At 48.6% G+C, this 20,517-nt stretch overlaps 1 protein-coding gene across 3 annotated transcripts in view; it reads right to left on the bottom strand.

The window, feature by feature from the left end:
• Positions 1–16,472, bottom strand: part of PAFAH1B1 (platelet activating factor acetylhydrolase 1b regulatory subunit 1) — a 50,261-nt gene extending 33,789 nt beyond the window's left edge. Inside the window, exon 1 of one of the 3 annotated variants that reach the window (XM_053274918.1) lies at positions 16,034–16,472. The gene's annotated coding sequence lies outside the window, so the exon portion shown is untranslated. Of the gene's footprint in view, positions 1–12,752; positions 12,892–16,033 lie in introns of those variants that run through there. The other 2 variants (XM_053274920.1, XM_053274919.1) reach the window with 2 other exon arrangements.
• Positions 16,473–20,517: the final 4,045 nt, after the last annotated feature.

Raw genomic sequence — 20,517 nt, 5'->3', positions numbered from 1 at the left:
CGGAGACGAACGAACCAAAGTTCCCAAAATGGTTTACATAGATATAAATAATAAAATGGCTGCCTGTCCCCAAAGGGCTCCCAATCTCAAAAAGAAGCATAAGACAGACACCAGAAACAGCCACTGGAGGGATGCTGTGCTGGGGATGGAGAAGGCCAGTTGCTCTCCCCCTGCTCGATCAAGAGAACCGCCAGTTTAAAAAAGGTGCCTCTTTGCTCAGTTATGATCTCTGCCATGGAGGGATCTTACTAGTGAGGAACCAGAGGAGACCTGCTGAACAAGAGACATGACAGCCCCATCACTTGCGAGTCTCTACTGCAGTGGTTCTCAACGTGGGGTCTGCCAGATATAGTGCTGAACTACAGCTCCCAGAATACCCAGCACAAATTTATTGTGCCTGGAGTTGCTGGGAGTTGTAGTTCAGCAACATCTGGCAGACCCCACCTTGAGCACCACGCAGAGGGCACGTGGATCCCAAATTCATAGGCACCTTGTTTGCTTTCAGCATAAACCGTAACAAGCTTGTGCAAGAGGAAGACAGGTGGGCATGCCCAAGCAAGCCCCACTGGGATCAACGAGACAAGTGGTTGGCCATGACCAGGTCCCATGATGCTCCACGGGACTTGGTCCGGATCCTACCCTTCACACACAGCTTTTCACACCTTTGGAAACCAACGGAGTGGAGTTTTGGCACAAGAGCACCTTGGCTATATTGAAACAAAACCATGGCACAGAACTTGCAGTGAATATGAAAAAAGTCAGGATAACAGGGGACAAATACAAAAGGGTTGAAACAAAAATAGGAGTTAAAGAACTGTAAGTTAGGGTTAATTGTAGAGAAGCCTTTTTTGTGTTGGGAAGTTGGGTTTTCTTATAGAACTAGCCGGGCAGGGCGCTGGACATCTGCTCTTCTGGTGGCTCACCCACCCAACGCTGCCTTTTTCTCCCCCACCAGGCCACCTCTTCTTTCCCCTGCCCGCTTCTCGGCAGGCCCGCCGACTTCTTCTCCCCCACCCTGCCCGGCTGACCAGGCTTTCTGGCCAGCTGCTTCTCAGCCACCCGCTCCTGCCTTCTCCGCCTGAGCCGTCGTCATTTCCCCAGCCACTGTTAACTCCCAGACCCGCCAACTGGCTGCCGCCATTTTCTTCCCCCCGCCCGTCCCCATCGCTATCCAGCAGCTCTCCGAACTCTCACGAGAGCTACCACGCATGGGATTAGCGATGGGTATGTTTAAGAGAATTAGACAGAGAGATTGTAATATATCTCATCTATCTGACTGGGACAAATTGATTGATGGGATAAGAGCAGCACCTAAGCCAGAATTGTTCAGTGCCATTTCCCGGTGGTGGTGGTGGGAACAAAATTATGTCCTCAAGCCCTAGAAATACACTCTAACTGGTCTGTGCATGTCCCAGTGAAGACATATTGAGCCCCTGAAGTTACATCTGCAGTTTTTAGCTATAATGATATATTAGGCTAGAAGAATGGGTGATACCATTTAGAATTCAGTAGGGGATAATGCAAGCCTATTCTAGGGTGTTGATTGGTTAATCTATTATGCAGATCACATGCTGATCTGCTGATCCTAAGAATTCACAGAAAGAAAGCCAGCTGTGTTTATTCACATGACCAAAACAGGCAGCTGAATGCTTAAGGTTCTTCTTGCCTATCTCTCTGCCCGCCAGCTCTTTTCTGTAACACACACACACACACACACATGTTCAGCAGCATGCAGGTCTGAACGAGCACAATTTCTAGAGCAATAATCACTTCAGGGTTTAACACATGTTTAAGAATTTCAGACAAGCTATTACCAAGAGAGGCTGATGCCCACTTGATTAAAAGGAATCCATTTGAAACTCCGCTGTGCCATGGGCATTGTGCTCCACAGCCTTATCTGTGGCAAATAATTAAGAATCACTACAAAATGGAAAAATACCACTTTTATGGTTAAGGATTAGGTGTCTAATGCTGGCATTCTTGGCCAATCAATTTTGTAGCATTTAGTGCCCTATAATACAGAGTAGATCAGTTTCCAGCTAGAATGCTGCACCGTTCTCCCATTATTTTACAACACCCAATTTCCCCTGAATTGCCTTGTTCACTGTTCCCTCTAAGGCGTGCGCACGTGCACGTCGCGCTCACAAGTTTTCTGATGTCCGCTCAGTTAATTTTAGATCCCGCTCAGGTTGAATTAGGAAGGCCCCACTCTGAATGCAGGCGTGCACACAGTGCCTTGATACTGCTGCCCAGAACAAAATTCATTCTGCACAGAGATGGGGGGGGGGGGAATTGGCCACTGACCTTGTTATACCTCAAAACACTGTGGCTATCCCATACACCTCTGGAAAAGGGAAGGCAGCTTTGGAGAGACAATCCAATAATCTCTTTTCAGAAGGGTGGGTAGTCATTAGATCCCAGACACACAGTCCAATTATTACTGGTTCAACTAGGATGCTTGCCTCTAACTCCTGGATATTACTGGGTTCACTCAGTCAGATCTATCAACGGCAGAAGACAAATCCAACAGCCAAAGGAAAACTTCCAGCATCACCCCCACCTTGTTCTCTTGTTGGCTGGTTTTTATCAAGTATTTGAGCAATGAATCTTCTGGGTGTTAATATTCTTTCATATGCTAGGAAAGGCGGCAGCAGCGGCAGCTAAGGACCACAACATTTCCAAAGAACTAGGGGTGGGTCCGGACCGGTCCGGAGGCCATTGAAAAGGCCTCCGGACCGGTCCGGACCCTGGTGGTTCGGTTCGGGGGTGGGGGGGTCACTTTAAGAGCGGTGGGAGGGTTTACTTACCCCTCCCGCTGCTTTCCTGATGTGGCGCCCGTAAAGTTCCGAGCCCCTGGTGGTGCAGTGGTAAAACTGCCGCCCTGTAACCAGAAGGTTGCAAGTTCGATCCTGACCAGGGGCTCAAGGTTGACTCAGCCTTCCATCCTTCCGAGGTCGGTAAAATGAGTACCCAGAATGTTGGGGGCAATATGCTAAATCATTGTAAACCGCTTAGAGAGCTCCGGCTATAGAGCGGTATATAAATGTAAGTCCCCCTGCAGCCCCTTCCCCGCTGCTCCTCTGCAAACTCCCCAAGAGTCCGTTGCGCGCACGCACACACACGTCAATGGAGGACAGTCTAACCACCCTCTTTCCTGGCCAGAAAAGGAGGATTTCGATATCTGCCCAAGCAGGGGAACGCCAAAGCCCCGAGCAAGCCGGTCATCCGGCCATACCGCCCGCCGACTGCCCAGGAGGTCTATTACCAGAGGATCCAGCTGGCTCAGAAACAGGCGGCACAGCTGGTGCAGCAGCAGCAGCAGCAGCAGCCTCGGCCCACCCCGGTGCTGTCCACGGCGCCTCCGAGAGCTTCTTTTGCCTTGCAGAAATTTTGGAAGGGACACTTGGGAGAAACATTCTGTTTGCAAACTGCAAAATCGTGAAGACGGACGCGCGCAAAGGACTCTTGGGAAGTTCTCAGACAGCTCTCTGCCACCCCTTCCCCGCTGCAAACTTCCCAAGAGTCCTTTGCATGCACGCACACCTTCACAACTTTGCTGTTTGCAGTTTGTAAGTAAACCCTCCCGCCGCTCTTAAAGTGACCCCACACCCCAGTGCCGGACCGCAGTGTGGCGGTGCTGTGCACACCCCTACCAAGGACTAAGACACACCTCGCCACTACCCATCCCTGCAATCCAGGATGGGCTCTTCAGTGACTGGATCGGGTTCCTAGCCTATTTGCTTCCAAAGTCAAGGAACAGCCCTTTCTTCTTTCCACCATGCATGTGCACACAAAGCTTTCCCCAGAGGCACTACTGATCGACCAAGCATCTGGCATGGATTTCAGTGCCCAGCCTTTTGATTCACCTCAGCTGCTGTAAACAGACCAGAACAGCTTCTACGTAAGAACAGGCCTGCTGGATCGGGCCCAAGGGCTGTCTACTCCAACCTCCCATTTCCCATAGTGGCCCACCAGATGTCTCCGAGAAGCCCACAGGCGTGCAGGATGAAGGCGGGGGGGGGGCCCTCTCCTGCTCTTGCTGCCCTGCAATTGGTGTTCAGAGGCAGCCAACCTGGAGGGAGCCTAGGACTAGGTTGCATTCTAAGACGCAGTGGCATAAACACAGAGTGCAGTGACAAGGAACCCGCACAGAGGCAAGATGCTCCAGCCCTGCATTCCTATGTGATTAGTCCACGTCGCAAGAGGACACAGGGCCAAGATGCAGCATGGCAGAGCTTTTGTTACGCAGACAGGGAAGAAAACACCCCATCTTAAGTCTCCTAGCAACTCTGGAAGCAGAACTGCTGCTCTCTGTAAGACATTGCATCAGCTACTCGAGGTGGGGTGAGAGGACCAGTGGTTAATGGACTGTCCTGCTTTGGGATAATTCGTCTTTGGCCCCGGAGGACTTTTGGCCACAGTATCTACGAAGCCAGATATTGTGCATGCATGCACACACCTGCCTGGGTCACCTATTGGGGTTCAATGGCCTTGCACCCAAAGCTGAGGGAGGCACTGGAGCAAAAGCAAAAGCACGCTGGCTTCAAAGAATCAATATTGTTTATTATCGGGTGGTGACTATGCATCTGTTTCCAGGACTTGGCACACACGCCCGGGGTGGGGTGGGGTGGGGGTGGAGACAGATGCCAGAGACAATAGTAAACAACACCAGGAAAGAATCTTTAATTGATGAAATCAATCACAGTTTATAAGAGGAAGTATTTTAATCAGCGTTGCCTCCCGAGAATGACTATCCAGACTGATGGAGGACTTGCAAAACTATCTACAAACAGCTCTTGGAGATATTCTGGTGCCTGCACTATTGTCTGTGAAGTTGGTTACATGTGTATACCGCACGTTTCTCCAAGGAACTCCACACGCCATCTGAGCTCTGGGAGGGAGAGGCAGCCAATAGAGATTATTTAAAATATTAATAGATTACAGCTCAATCCAGACATCATAGTTGATGCTAATCAGGTGCACAGGTGGCAAAGCACGATTGAGAACCGCTTGGCTCGTTCGAACGTCTTTTCCCATCCTCCCTAGATTCCGTTTCTGAAGTTCATCTCCATGGTGAAGCAGCCTCTGGAGGCAGAGCAATGGCTCTGATTACGATTCAACAGTTCAGACATTCCTCAAACCCCCGTTCACACAACCCATGGACTGCAAACCCATTTCAAACCATGGCTTATCAACTCAGACGTCACGTCAAACCATGGGCAAAAGACGCTCGGGGAGATGTTTTCAGGAGGCCAACGAGGCTGCAGATGGAAGCAGGGAGAGTCACGGAAGTGCAGTATGGATGTTGACCAGAGATAACTCTCATATCAATTTTCAGGAACTCTGATGTTCTTGAGACAGTAATAAATAGTAATAGTAATAATAATAATAATAATAGTTGTGGGTGCCCTTGGTGCAATACCAAAAGAACCTGAACACCATCTCAACACCTTGGGCATGAATAAAATTACAACACATCAACTCCAGAAGGCCACACTACTTGGGACAGCACGAATACTCCAACACTATCTTTAATTCTTCTTGAGTTATCCTAGACCCTTGGAAAGGGCCCAATAATTAAAGTACCAAATCCAGTCAATAACATCTGGTGGACTGTGTGTAAATAGCATTATTTATTTTATTTATCGTCATCGTCTGGACTGAGCCAGTGACTTCCTTGCCTGAGCAGCAAAGCTGGCTGGGGATCTGAACCAGATTTTTCCCATCCAAGACCAGCACTTGACACAGCCCTGAGCTTTAATCTGTTTTGAGTCCATAAGGCAGACATACCTTCAAGTGCCATTTCAGCACTTGTTAGGGGAGTTAACTGCTGTATCAGGTTCTCTGCCAACTGAGCAATCCAGCTGGAGGCCAGTGTGGCTAAGGATGATGGGAATTGTAGTCCAGCCTCTGGGGAGCCAAACTTGAGAACCCGCCCTGATGAGTTTTCAGCCACTAGATTCCAACAACTTAGATAGTCTGTTTTTCACCAGATATGATAAGTGAAGATTTGAACACGATAGCTGTAACTGCGCCCCAAATAAGGCTACAGAAATGCATTAAATTCAAATTGACTGATACAAATTTAAGTGATATTTGGAGCAAAGTTTACAGTACCAAGACTGACACGGAAAGTATGAACTGCTACTACGAAGTCATCGATTCCAAGTGCAACAGCTGAAAACTTACACTGCTTTTGGGTTACTGTATCATTTGCCTACAGAACAATTGAACTACTCCTCTGCCAAGGAGCAGCTTCCCAAAGAGCAGCAGTTCAACTGTTTGTTGCAACATAATGGCCTGCTTTTTAAAAAAACATTCTAATTATACCAAATGTTGCCTTAAAAATAGCCTCGTTCAAAAGGAAATCTAGATTTAGGACAAACATGTTAAAACCCACACATATAACACACCTAAAACTTGAATCATGACCCAACAGCAAGTTAAAGACTATGTAAAAGAGAAAGAGAATATCAGTGGAAATAATCAAATTTCTGAGAAGAAGCATTACAAGTGACAACAACTTCAGCCCTCTTGCAGATTGCTGGCCCCTCATCTCCGACTATGGGCTACTCTGCCTGATGGAAGTTGTAGTCCAATGTGAGCTGGAAAGCAAAAGCTGCAGAGCCCTGCAAGACGTCAGGCATTATATGGGAGGAGAGCTGGCCTGGTGGTAGCCTGCATGACTTGTCCCCTTTGCTAAGCAGGGTCCGCCCTGGTTGCTTTTGAATGGGAGGCTACATGTGTGGGCACTGGAAGATATTGCCTCTAAATACCAATTGCAGGGGAGCAACAGCAGGAGAGAGGGCATGCCCTCACCTCTTGCCTGTGGGCCTCCCAGGGGCATCAGGTGGGGCAGTGTGTGAAACTGGATAATGGACGAGATGGGCTTCCTTGGGCCTGATCCAGCAGGGCTGTCCTTCTATTCTCCTTAGAGGATGGAGCCACTCTGGGAAGAGCAGAAGGTTCCAAATTCCCTCCCTGGCAGCATCTCTACACCCACACCCACACCCACTCACTTTGCCTAAGTAGATAGAAACACAGGACGCTGCCTTCTACCGAGTCAGGCCCTTGGTTCCTCTAGCTCAGTATTGTCTACACTGGACTGGCAGTGGCTTCTCCAAGCTTGCAGGCAGGAGTCTGCCTCAGTCCTGTCTTGGAGGTGGCCGGGCAGGGACTTGGAACCTAGATGCTCTTCCCAGAGAGGCCCCATCCCCTAAGGGGGATATCTGACAGTGCTCACATGTATTCTCCCATTCAAACACAAACCAGGGTGGATGCTGCTTAGCAAAGGAGACAATGCATGCTTGCCACCACAAGACCAGCTCTCCTAATTCTGACAGGGCAAAAGGCACGTGGGCTACCGGAAGAAACGTTTTCGATTCAGCGCCTAGGTTGTATGAAGGCTCTATTTCTTGCAAGGCCATTTGTTTTCATTGTTAGCCTACAATCTTGCTCAGGAAACACAAGACTTCAAAAGGGAAACTATGTAAAAATCGATCATTTAAGCTTAGTTTCTATCAAGGCCATCCAGCCTAGCTCTCAAAAGAGACAAACATATGAAAAATATTTGCCACTCAGCTAGCGCAGAGTTTACGGATTCAACTTGGACGAGGACAATGGATTCCTAGTGCCGCCTTTGTCTTGGAAGTGGGCATCTTGACCGCACCAAGTCAAGGCTGTCAGATCTCCAGCAAGTCTTTAATTCTCCTGTTAGAGAAACTAGACAGTGAACTAGGCTCGAGGCAACATGAGCCAAACAGTTTCTCATCAGGCACCCCGCCTTCATTAGCAAACACTAGGCATTAGCCACCAATGGCCGCCCAGCCTAGATTATGCAGCAGGAGAACCACCTCCACAATAGAAGCTCCAAGCCATTATTCTAACCCTGGGCTGCTCCAATTCGGCCCTCCTGCAGATGTTGGCCTACAACTCCCATAATCCCTGGCTCTCGGCCACTGTGGCTGGGGATTGTGGGAGTTGTAGTCCAGACACAGCTGGGGGGGGCTACGTTGAGCAGGCCCATTCTAACCCCATTTAAGCCACACTGTCTCAGGCCCAGTTCAAAGGGCCTCCCATTACTGCTAGGCAATGGCCACCCTTGGACACTCCGAATGGATGAAGTCCGTGTCGACGGTCCTCTTCCAAGCACACCGGCCACCTCTTGCAGGAGACCTTCTCAGCGATGACGCTGTTTGAGGAATGCTCTCACCAGCAAGGCTTACCAGGCGCCTCCTTGGATGTCTGCTCGGCACCAGGCACCCTGGGACGTTTCTTTGTTCCCCCAGGCTCCCAAAAGTCAGTGACTGAGTTATTTTAATGCTGCTGTTAGCTACTGATCTCTGGCACTGTTTTATTTGTTGTTTTTGGTCTTGTATTTGTAGTGTTTCAACGTGAAAACCACATTGGGCATATTTTCAATCCATTCTTAGCAAATATAGCCTCATTTTACAGGTGACAGAAGTGCAAATACCTTGTTATTGCTTTGGGGCTTCCTTTCATGGCTGACTGGGCAGACAGTACTCCTACCTTTGAATTTGGCTTTGCATGGAAAATATGGTCATCCAACCTGCATTTCAGCATCCTGGCCTCCTTCAGAGAGCTGTAGGAGGTGCCCGCAGTATTCCCACCCCTCCAATTTTACCCTCACAGCTACTCCGAGAGGAAGGTGGGCTGCAGTGTTCCCTCTAACAGGGATTCCCAGATGTTATTGACGACAATTCCCATAGTGTCCAGGCAAAAGCCATTGCAGGTGTCAACAACATCTGGGAACCCCTGTTAGAGGGAACACTGTTGGGCTGGTCTTAATAGGAAGACACATATACAAGTCACCCAGTCAACTCAGCAGGGCTTTGAACTGGGGTCTCCCTAGCCCAGCATTCTAACCATGACTCCACACTGGCACATAATATGCTATCAGGGGTCACTGGCTTATACAATAAAAACACTTTTTTGGCAGGGTTTAGGTTTCAAGTGTTACTAACAAGAAGTTCCAAGCCCTCTCAAGAAACCCCAAGGGTTCTTCCAAGGGGATAACAAACTCTCTTAAAACAAACCTATCAAGAGGCTGTCCTCTTCTAGAGCCGAGGCAAGCAGAAGGTTCATAGTGGGTCAACTATGTTCTGAGTGGTATGCCACCAAGAGATGGCATATATTGGAAGCACAATAGAGCCCCAACCCTATAAACCAAAATCAGGAGCAATTCATCATAGGGAGGAGGAAAGGGCAGTTTTTACAAGCCTACGTTTAAACTGAAGCAACTTTTCATAGGAAGCATACAATTTCTGCCACAATCCCAAACTGGTGCACATGTAAGTTCTATAGATATACAATTGTGGGCAGCCACACTGCATAGCATTTTTGCCATATTGTGGCAAACACAAGTAGTAGCCAAAACAGTTACTGTTCCAAAAGGAAGGCGGTATGGGAGAGGAGGAGGAGTCAGGAAGGCATGTTCAAGAGGCAGCAAATCAAATTGAATTTGGGCCCTAGGCCCCAGTAAACCATCAGTTCTCTGTCATGGAAGAGGCACTGTTTTGCCCTGTAAGCATCAATCAGCCCTAGTTTCTGAAAGGTTCTGGGTACCAGCAGGTTTACTCAGAAGAAAGTAGCACTGCTGCTTTTAGAAAGGTTAAGAATGTGAACATTCCTCTTTTTACTGGCAAAATGCAAGGACTTTTACATGACACAGGTACACACAAGGGGAGTCAAGACTACTGCCACTTAAGGATATTTATAGGCCGCTCTTCAAGCAAATTTCTCAAAGCAGTTTACAAAGGAAAATAAATCATACTTGAATAAGATGCCCCCCTGTCCCCAAAGGGCTCACAATGTAAACAGAATCGTGAGGCAGATACCAGCAACAGCCACTGGAGGGATGCTGTGCTGGGGTTGGATATGGCCGGTTGCTCTCCCCCTGCTAAATACAAGATAATCACCACTTTAATCACCTCTTTGGTCAGTGAGCAGGGGACTAGAATCTTTTGCTACACACAAGACCATACAGTTGTGTAATTGCAATGTGTCAGTCATCCATAAATATGCACAGAGAGTGAAACAGGCCCACCTTTTTAATCACTCAATGGGTTGGGATAGGTCAGGCCTGCTCAGCTTTGGCCCCCCAGCTGTTTCTGGACAATAACTCCTATAATCCCCAGCAACAGTGGCCAATAATGGAAGTTGTAGGCCAACATCTGCAAGGGGGTCAAAGCTGAGCAACTCTGGAATAGGTTAAAGGACATTAATGCAACTCATCTGCATGACATCCATGGTCCCCACTGAAACAGAAGAAGTATGTTCTGGTAAAAATCAGGACAAAACCACAACAAATATTTATATACCACTTTTCAACAAATGTTTCCAAAACGGTTTACACAGAGATATAATAAATAAATAAGATGTTTCAGAAGTCATGAAACAGCAGTTCTGAAGTAAACATTGGCAACAACTAGCACCTACTGCCAAAATGAAACCCTCCAGTGTTGAATGGCACCACACCTCTGCTCAGACTCTTTGGGGTTGCAGTGAAAGGCCACATCCATGCATGGAACAACAGGCCACAAAACTTCACAATATACTGAAACACATGCCAGTTAAGAATGCCCATCCATAAGGCCGGAGCCAAGGCAGTATAACCAAAAAGCAAGACACATGGGCCTCTGGCAAACTCAGAACTCCCTCAAACTTGGGTCTCCAGATGTTGATGGGCTACAGTTCGGATGGGAACTGTAGCCCAACCCCAGTCTGAGAAACGCTGGCTTGGCCTACAAACCTTGGAGTGGGGGTAGATAATAAGGCTCAAGGAATGTGCTTGGTGATGCTCCGATGAGGTGTAGAAGGCAGAGCACCCTCAGTGCCAGGTGGAGCAGAGGGAACTACTGATAGCTCACCGGTGTCATGTGGAGAGGGGAGACTCTTCCGAATGGCTCTATGACCCTATTAGCTCCCATGCCTTTCTTTGCACGCATACATGTTCTCCCTGTGCCAAGCAAAAGCATTCAGGCCAATCCAGATCTCAAGGTCATTGTGTCTGGCTGATTCAGAGTTCTGGAGCCCTCTTGCATGATGGCCTCCCTAGTAAACAACTGAGCCTTCCTCGGGCTGAAGAAATGCAGGACACACATCAGGTTGATCCTTCCAGTCACTACACTCTAACAGAAATCCTACAGAGTACACCCAGGGCAGCTGAATCCACACCCTGCTTTGATAAGAATCAAATTATGGTGCTTTGTCTGATAGAATCTGTGTATTTTCACCCTGGTTAAGAATTGGATTTACCATGCCAAAGACTGAATTTCAATGCGAACAGTGCCATCTCCTATCTAATGAGTGTAAGGAAGGAGGGATCATATATTTACCATCAACGTATTTTCCATATCCTTTGTCCTCTATCTTTTTCTGTTCTCTGTAAATCTGTGAAAGAAGAACACTGGCAAACACGCCAGAAAACATCCTTATACTGTACTGCTTTTGAAATTCCCCAGCTCGCAACTGAATAGCCATGCTAAATTTGATTACGCTCAGGGGAGGAGGGCAGCAGGGAGCACGGGGTGGGACTCGGCTGCTCCAGACACCTACCCACATGCTATATGGACAAATGAAGACACCAACCAGCCCACAACGCAGACATATTTAAATGGGCGGTGTGTGTAAATATCTACATTTTTTAACCTGTGTTGATTTACTCAAATTAAGGTCAACAAGTGAAATCTATGTCAATCTCCGAGAAAGATAATCAGACAACAACAACAAAAATCCCTTGCCTTGCAACAGTGACTGGTCACTTTACTGCCAGACAAATCAAGATCCACCCTGCAGGGGAAAGAAGAACAAACAGAGAATACTACGTCCGCTTGATTTCTGCACCACTAGACTCCTCCCTAAAGAACAGACTTCATTGTTACTGCAATTACTATTCCCTCCACCCCAGCAAAAACACAAGCAGGGGGAGATGCTATGAAAAGGGTAATCTAGCCGTTTCACAGCTTCTGCCTTAGCCTTACTCCACCCAGTTTCTACTCTGCTCAATGGCTGCACGCACCCTCCGTAAACACAATCCAGCCCAACGAGAGAACACAAAACCATCCCTGACAAAACTAGAAATCTGTGGCAAGAGCTTTTGTTAAAAGTGTTTTCTTTGTTTGGCATCTTGGGGCTCTCGGAGCTACTGTCAATACAGCTGGGTTTAAAAAAAAAGGGGGTTGCCTTTTCTGACCCCCCCCTCCGAAAGCCAGTTCAACAGTGCACAATCATTTAATTATAAATCTCTGAAAATGCAGAACATTCCTCACCATCCCCCCTCTCCCCCACGCACGCACACAAGTGCAGTACACAGATGACATTTGCACAACATTATGATGTTAAAGGATTCTGGGGGGGTGGGTGGGAAATGAACATGGAAACAGACTAACATGACTAAACATGTCATTGTGACCGTTTCCTAGGGTTTGGGGAGAAAGGAGATTATTGAAAACTGCTTCGATAGCTTCAGCACCCTCACTGGCTAGAAAATTCATTGCAAAATGATTTGACCTGCAACAACCAAGCCCTACTGCAGCAGCAGCACCAGGACAGTTTCTTTCTTTCTTTAACCAGGGCTCCTAAGGCAAAGAGTACAGCATCTCCCCTACTGGTACTCCAAAAGCCTCTCATAAAAGCAAGCGTGCCCTCCCACAAAGCCCAACTTCCGCACAGCGGTCAAGCCAGCAGCGCCCTGAACCAGCACCGCAAAAAGGCAGGCAGGCAGTCCTTACCAGCATTCTCTCGCTTCTCATCTGCTCCCTCCTCCGCCCAGAACACTCTTCTTTTCTTTTCGGAAGGACAATTTCGCCTCTGAGCTAGCAGCAGTGAGGTGCTCACCCCCAACAAGTGGAATCTGATCTCCCTACCCTTCGCCTTCTGCTACAGCCTCGTCCTCCTCCCATTTCTTTGCTGCGGCTCATTTTGAAGGTCTGAGCCACCTCCTATCAATGATTTTTTTTCCCTCTTACTCACTGCAGGGAGATGGGTGGGAAAAAGGCCTTTTGACAGAAAACCAGATTAGAGCTGCCAGACACCTCCTTACTTTGAAGGCTACCAGTCCCTAACTGCAATGATCCAACACCTTAAGGCTCAGCTGCTTCTTTTCTACATTTATTGGTTTTAAGCAAGAACTAGGCCACCTTGCCAAGCAAACCATCATTCCCCTCCCACCTTTGTGGACAGGAAGAAGGGAAGAAACAACAACAAGAGAGGAACATGGGGGGTGGGGGTGGGAGGATCTAGGCTGTATCCTCTCTCTATCCAAACGAGCCTCTTTATTTCCAGGCCCTTATTAGGGTCACCAAGATGACAACTTCCTCCACCCTCATTTCTTGCTGTGTCACCACGAGAGAAAAGATTCAGGGATGCAGATGGCCAAGTCAAAAAGATGGTGATAAACGTGGATGCTGAACAAGGAGACAAGTATTGTAGGGTGCCAGGGCTTTGGGCTGGGAGACAAGGCTTGCAGAAATATCAGACAAGAAGCAATTGTGAACTGGCAGAGGATGGCGCTGAAGCTCTGGGAGTGGAAGATGGAGGAGAAATTGGGGGATAATACTGGGGGGCTTAGAGAAAGCAAAAGCAATAGAATGAGTCAAGGGACAGGGTCCAAGAACTAGGAGGGGGAAAGGAGGGATCTAAGCAGACTGGGATCAAGAAGGGAGGTGGGCTGTGATAGAGAGGAAGAGAGGCCGCATATGGCCCAGAGCTGGTCTGAAGGCCTTGAACAGGGTAGCGAGAGAAGAAGGTGCTCGGAGTGACAAAGCAGATGCAAAGGAGAGGGCAAAAAACCCGAGAGCTGTGAATGGGAGATGCAGAGAGGCAGTGAGCTGTGAGGGTGGGAGGCACCGAGCACAGACAAATCAGGCTCAGAAACTGAGGCCCCCCCCCAGGGTGGGAGCGACAGAGAGCCAAGGGTGGAGAAGACCAGAGCCACTCATCTGGCAAACCAGGTCACGAATGGAGAAGAGGTGTGCATGTTGGCACAGAGAGGGAGAAATGCAGAGAAGTGGGCTTATGGCGTGGGGATGCTATAGAAAAACAGTGGCTCACATCCATCTGGGGAGGAGGAGATGCCGATAATTCAGCGAGTGGGTAGTCCAACTTCTCCCCACTCTTATGGAAAAATCATGCACACTCTTTAGTGTAGGATATCCACTCTTCCCCGCCCAGGGAGGGAAGAAAAGAACTACCTTGCCAAGAGTGAAAGGGAGGAGGGGGGTTTAGAATATCAGAAGGAGATACAAGGGTCTCTTTATAAAGGGAGAGGATTGGGAAGGCAAGGAGAAGATCCATTCAGATCCCATTACCCAGGAAGGAAGTGTCACCTATGAGAGGGATGTAGAAGGGGAGCTACAGGGTTAAAAGCAAAAAGCGGGAGGGGGGTCAATTGAAAGAGACCCTTCAATATCAGATCAGAGTGGGGAAAGGGAGGGGGAAAGGGAGGCGAGAGAACGAGGAATAAGGAAGAGCGAATGGGAATGAGAAACATGTTGGGAAGAGGATGCTGGGAGAGGAACGAAAGGGGTGTGTGTGAAGAACATCTCCATCATCATTCGGCACCCCCCCTCCACACTTTCTTGCCTAGTCACCCAAGGAGAAAGAGACCCACACAAAAAAAGACTACAGCAGAGAAGGGGGGAGGGAGGGAGGGAACCTCAGACAGAAAGAAGTGTATTTGTGCATTGATGACACACACACACAAACAAAACCACTCAAGGAAAAACAGAGAATGGTGAGTGAGCATGGTGTGTGGTTTTGTACACGCGTACTTTTTAAATGCGTGCACATGCACACCCAGCCCCGATATCGCAGCTTCATAAGAAAGCAAAAGATGAAACAGCTATTCAGCTGCTTCTGAATCTGTGTATAAAATGCCACACACTCTCCATGCCATCATTTGTGCAAGCTTTCTCTGAAATGACACTGTCCATTCATATTTCAATATAAAAGAGAGACACAGACCATTCTACTGTTTTTTTTTTGCAAAGTCTCTCCCTCTGTATATAGGTGTACATATTTTTGAAACGACATTTTAACATGTAGGCTGCTGAGGAGGGCCAGGAGCGGGGGGGTGGGGGTGTGCCATTAAAAAAATGACACACATTTTCCATTCTATTGCTTTTGTGAGAGTGTGTGTGTGGGTGTAGACATACACACACTCACTTTCTATTTGTATCCATACAAAATGAGAAACACACTCACTTTATGTGCCATCATTTGCGTAAAACAGGGATGCCTACAGCCAAGTACAAAATGAGACTTGCCCTCCAATTGCGTAGATATGCGAGTGTGTGAATTTATTGTTGATTCACAGAACAGGAATATAAAGTGCAAGACGTTTAGACTTCCGCCTTCTTCAGTTGCTCTGATGTTAGAGAGCGAGAAAGCGTGTGTATATATACTATCTATCTATATATATATGCAATAGGGGTGTGTGTGAGAGAGAGAGACACAGACAGACATACACTGACAGCCAGGTAAGTGTGTGTATATATGAGAAACAGACAGGTAAGAGTGTGTGTGTGTGTGCATAGCGTGCGTGTGACAGACAAGTAAGTGTGTGCGTGTGTGTATGAGAGAGAGAGAGAGAGAGAGAGACAAAGTGTGAGCGTGTTTGTGTATATATACATATACGTGTGTGTGTATATACACACACACACACACACACACACAGAGGAGAGCGATCTCCCCCAGGTTCTGGGCGCTTGTGTCTGTGTGCCTCAACACACAGGATGGGTAGACAGAGAGATCCGTGAAGGAGGAGTGGGGGGGTGAGTCGGGGGGGTCTGCTGAGTGAGCCCCCACGCCCGCCTTCCCTCCCCCCTCCCCCCACGCCCATCTCGCTCCCCCCTCCCCCCGCAGCATCAACGGCGCGGCGGCCATTTTGAGAGCGAGCTGGGAAGAAGGAGGCAGCCAGGCAGGCGGGGGGGGGAGGAGGAGGGGCCTGAGGCGGCGGCCTCCCCAGCAGCCAGCCGGCTCCCCCCTCCCCCCCGGGCAGAGCCGGCCTTACCCGAGGAGGCGCTGCTGCTGCTGCTGCTGCTGCTGGGGCGGCCGCTCCCCTCCCGCGGCTGGGGCGGCTGCTGCTGCTCCTCCCCCTCTCCTGGGTCTCCGGCGGCGGCGGCGGCTCCTTCTCCCCCCCGCGCTGCTGCTGCTGCTGGTCTGGCTCCGCGATGGCTGCCGGCTTGAGATGGCGGGGATGGGGGTGCTAGTGCTGATGGCGGCGGTGCTACTGCTTCGTCGTCGCCTAGTCCGGAGCCGGCGTCTGCCTCCCGGCTGGCCCGCCTGCCTCCCGCCCCGGTCTTGTCAGTGGCGCCCCGGCCGCCAGGAAGGAAGGGAGGGAGGAAGGGAGGGAGCAAGCAGGCTCGGCCCGCTGCGAGCAATGCGCAGGCGCGGCCGGACGAAGGAAAGAGGAGGAGGAGGGAGGGAGCGCCGGCGCCCTCTTGGGGGAGGCGAAAGCGCGGCGCCTCCCAGCCTGCACCGCGGCCCAGGCGACAGCCTTCGGACCTCACTCCCGGCATGCCCCACGCGCCTTGGGCTGCTGCCTCGCACCACCACACGCGCGTCGTCGTCCTCCCTTCCGCCCTCCTTTTCCTCAGCTGTCTTCCGCGCTTGGACTGGGGCAGGGCGCGCCTCCTCCCACCCCCCAACACGGCCTCTGCGTTCCCAAGAGTAAGAGAAAATACAGTGGTCGAAGAGAAAAACACGTATAGTTCCACCCAGGAGGAGATGGACGCGGATAGATCCCTCTGGAGGAAGCTGCCATCGACTGAGTCAGGCGCTTGCTCCGTCGAGCTCAGGACTGTCTGCGCTGACTGACAGCGGCCTCTCCAAGCAGGCAGGCAGGCAGGATTCTCTCTCAGCCCTCTCTCGGAGATGCTGCTGCTAGGGACTGAACCTGGGGCCTTCTGCTCTTCCCAGAGCAGGCCCCATCATCTCTTGAGGGGAATCCCTCCCAGTGCTCACACGTGGAGTCTCCCATCCAAATGCAAACCAGGGCAGACCCTGCTTAGCCAAGGGGACCATTCACGCTCGCTGCCACCAGACCAGCTCTCCTCCCCTGAAACCACCAGATGGTTTCGCACTCGCCTTTTTCCTAAAGCCAGGCAGGAATATCGCCTCTCTGTATAAAGTGGCTTGGGCCTCACTCACTAGCCAAGATGACGGGTATTTATATACTGCTCCTCAACCCCAAAGTCCCTCAAAGCTGTTGACACATAAATAAATGGTTCCCCAAGAGGTGTCACTGGCGCACCAGCGAGAGCCATGTGAAGAAGATGAATACGGCAAATGTTTATATACTGCTTTTCAATCCAAAAGTTCCCAAAGCAGTTTGATTGAGTGCCGTGAAGTCGGTGTCGACTCTTAGTGACCACAGAGATAGATCCTCTCCAGGATGATCTGTCTTCCACTTGGCCTTGAAGGTCTCTCCGTGGTGCATTCATGGCTGTCATCGAGTCCACCCACCTTGCTGCTGGTCGTCCTCTTCTTTTGCCTTCAACGTTCCCCAGCATTATGGACTTTGCAAGGGAGCTGGGTCTGTACATAGTAAAACAAGTGGTTTATGTAGAAAAAACACGGGGAATGATGCCTTTGACAAACTTTGGCAGTTTTCTCGGGTACTTTTAGTGAACAGAAAGTCCGGACTTTGCAAAAATGAAGAAATAAACAAGCTATATTGTAGCAGAATTCCCTAGCCCGGGTTCAGAGTGAGAAGATTGACACCAGTTGAGAAAAAACAGATTTATTGCCAGGCAATTTGATCTCAGTGAAATCGCTCCCAACCTGAGATAAAGATTACATCGTGGTTCCAGCTTTATATACAACTCAGTTACATTCAGTAGATACAATCTTCATTGGTTACCATCATTTATTTATTACAATTATTATAATCATGCTCATATTACAATTTGGCAGTATTTTCTCTAGCTTATAATTGGGCATTCCATCCCTCCCTTTATCTTGTTCCAGCTAATTCACTCCTTTCCTTAGCCAGATGCTGTGTCCTTGAAGGTGTCATAGCTAGCGCCCAGCTATCTAGAGATATCAGAGAGGGGCCTAACCTCCATAGGTGCCACCACTTTTGGACACAGCGGTGTTCTTGCTCTCCAGCGAGCCAGCAGTGAGGAGCAGAGGCACAGGTAAGCGGGCAGCGGACGCGTGTGCATGTGTGAGGCGAATGCAGGAGGGCGTTTGCCACCCCACCTCAGGTGCCCCAAATGTCCTGGGTGGCTGTTCTCTCCAGAGCTATACGCCCGATATCTAGTCTGATTAGTTTTAGGTGTCCTGCTATTACTATTTTTTTTTAATCTGCCAAAGCTTTCAAATGATTTTAGAGATATGGTTTCATGATGTCTTTTAGTGCTTTCCACTTATTTTGCTTCTATTTGCTATGCTTTCTTCCCCATGTCCCGTAGGAGATACTGGATTGTTTCTTAGTGCACTTTAAATATATCGTAACCCACCTCAGTAACTGGGATATAAATATAAACTGGGATATTCTATTCAGCTGCAGTTCCACACATGGTGTGTTAGAAATGTTTAGTTCAGGTTTTTTGTTTGTTCTATCCTATTGTATTTTATTTCAATTTTATGTAATTGTTCCTATATGTATATGTGTGTGTATACACACACACACACTTCTATCGATATTCACTTTTAACGATCCTTTTATCTGGGTTTGGACTGTGTATGTAATCAATGATTGTAATAATGAAACTGAAACTGAAACGGGGATATATTGATCAGTAACTGGGATATAAATATTACAAATAAACAAGCCAACAGTTGTGCCTTCCTCCCGATGTATCCTGGTCCTTGATTGTGTAGGTCTTTGGAAGTATCAAGAATTCTTTGTGGCAAAAAATCCTCGTCTCTTTACGTCAGTATAATTCCTTGGTCTGGAGAACATAAGAGCAGCCTTGCTGGGTCAGGTCCCATCTAGTCTAGCATCCTTCTTCCCTCAGAGGACCACCAGATGCCTCTGGGAAGCTCACAGGCAAGAAATGAAGGCATGCCTGGCCTTCATTTGTCAAATGTTTGGCCTGGCATTCCAGGGTTTTTAAAATGTTTTTTAAACTGTAAATGTTTGGCCTGGTTTTCCAGGGTTTTAGGAACTGCTTTAAATGTTCATGGTTTTATGTTGTTTTTACAGTTTCTGATTTTAACTTAATTGATTTTAGTTGTTTGTATGTTAACGTAAACTGCCCTGAGCCACTTTTGGAAGGGCGGTATAGAAATCAAATCAATAAATAAATAAATACCTCCTCTTCTGCTGTTGCTCCCCTGAAACTGGGATTCAGAAGCATCCTGCCAGGCCTGGCCTATCCACTAGGCAGTCACCTGAGGCACCTGTGTTTTGGTTTTTTTGGAGGGGGGGGCACATAAACAGTGCAAGAATATAGGATTGCCAATTATGTCCCCAAAGGGCTCACAGCAACAGTCACTGGAGGTACTGTGCTGGGGGTGGATAGGGCCAGTTACTCTCCCCCTGCTAAATAAAGAGAATCACCACATTAAAAAGGTGCCTCTTTGCCCAGTTAGCAGGGAGATCTTTATTTAACATCTTTATTTAACCTATTTCCACAGCCATTTGGAAGGAACCAGGGCTTTTCAGTGGGCATTCTTCTTAGTACACTCCCTACAGCATCTGCTTTGCATGCAGAAGGTTCCAAGTTCCCTCCCTGGCAGCATCTCCAAGATCGGGCTGCTGGGAAAGCCTCGTGCTGGCAACCTTGGAGAATCCGCTGCCAGTCTGGGTAGACAATACTGAGCTAGATGGACCAAGGGTCTGACTCGGTAGGAGGCAGCTTCCTATTTTATTTTTAAACCGCCTTCTCCTTTTATCTTCCATCAGGAAGCAGGTGCGTCCAGCATTAAGCTAGATGTCCAAGTCCAGTCTGCTTGATTGCAATTAGCAAAACACCTGACTCCTTCTGACAACTGGCTTCTATGCCATGTATGGGGTAGAGTAATCTATTAATGGCCCTTAAGTAACAAATCAGGTCTCCCTGCTGTCTTGAGCATGACAGAAGCATGCTAACAGTATCAAGGACCAATCTATACGCAGCCCTGCCTGGAAGTATTGTTTGTCTTGTTCAGGAGGGAACAGGGAAGGCGAGTCAAAGGAGTGAGTGACTGAGAACTGCATTTTAAAGCTCACCTGGCACATTTCGAGAAAAGATCACACGATTTAAGAAGGATGAACAACACTGAAGCCACAGCTCTGTAGCAGAAGAAAGCCTCTGAAGATGTCATAGGCAGATATAAGAGTTCTGTGTTTAGTATCGCCAAATCTTCTTTGTGATCATCTGTGAGATTCCCTCACACACACACCCAAGAAAAGAATAAATACTTTGTGGGTGGGTGGGGGGATCACTGAAGCTTCTGTGAGACACACGAAGCATATATCGGCGATTTCTTTCTAAAGCCTATAAGCAGAATGCCCTTCTAACAGTCGAGCGAGCACTCTTGTGTTGACGCTCTTGGCCATAAAGC

Source organism: Hemicordylus capensis, chromosome 12 (genome assembly GCF_027244095.1).
Source record: "Hemicordylus capensis ecotype Gifberg chromosome 12, rHemCap1.1.pri, whole genome shotgun sequence".
Lineage (NCBI taxonomy): Eukaryota > Metazoa > Chordata > Lepidosauria > Squamata > Cordylidae > Hemicordylus > Hemicordylus capensis.
This window is presented reverse-complemented; position numbering and strand designations above follow the sequence as displayed.